The sequence below is a fragment of the Psammomys obesus genome, unplaced genomic scaffold (genome assembly GCF_907164565.1).
Source record: "Psammomys obesus unplaced genomic scaffold, mPsaObe1.curated_primary_1811, whole genome shotgun sequence".
Lineage (NCBI taxonomy): Eukaryota > Metazoa > Chordata > Mammalia > Rodentia > Muridae > Psammomys > Psammomys obesus.
In genome coordinates this window covers 37,777,617-37,778,540 of record NW_026596079.1, presented here as the reverse complement: position 1 = coordinate 37,778,540, position 924 = coordinate 37,777,617, and positions in this window count along the sequence as shown.

The window sequence follows — 924 nt, the reverse complement described above, 5'->3', positions numbered from 1 at the left end:
CATCGGTGCGCTCGGCAATCCCCTGGCCCGCCTGCCTAGGTTCCCGCCCCGCGCTCCGCTGGACTCGGCCGAGCTCGCGCCCATCCCGGCGCGCCCGGAGCCCGAGCGGCGAGGCAGTGCCAATCGATGTGCGAGCGCGCGAACGCCGGCCGCGGGGTTCCGGGAGCGCGGGGATGCGGGGTGGGCATCGCGGGGAGGGCCGCCGTCCCGGGCCTTGGTGTTGGGGTCCACCCGGAGATCCTCGAGGCTGAGGGTGGCTGCGCGTGGAGGGAGCGTGGGTGGCAGGAGGCTGGGGACTCGGAAGTTCCTGACTGGGACCCCGACCCCACAGGCTCCGCTCCGAAAGCTGCCCTGGGTCGTGGGTCCACGTGGACAGCCCCGAGCAGAAGCCTGCGCCAGAGGCTCTGGGGACACATCCGGCCGGGCTGCAGGACCCTGCGCCCCAATCTGGCGGAGAAGCCTGGGGCCCCCTTTTGACACTCATGGGGCTGGTTGGGCTCTGGCTGGAGTGGACGTGGGGTCGTGGAAAGAGGAATATCCCCGATTTTCACCACGCCTCTTCCCCGCAACTAACACGTACGACACCCCCTTCCTTTATTACCTGCAGCGCTTCTTTCTGTCTGTAGTGACACACTGGCACATCAGCCCTTCCACCTTGTTTGAAGTGCTTTTGTCCGCGCGGTTTTACCTGCTACCTTCCCCTTTACAGATAATGTCCGATATTCGCTGAAGAGCCGCAGGGCCCTATAGTGTGCTGTTGACACAGCCATCTGTCTTTGATTTTCGACAACCTTGTGAGATAGATATTATCCACGCTTTAGATAAGTTAATGAGACTTGAAGAGGTTAAGTTAGCCCGAACGAGTTATCAAGTAAATCTTCTGCAAACTTTTTGTTTCCTAATTCCAAAGTCAAGACACTTCCA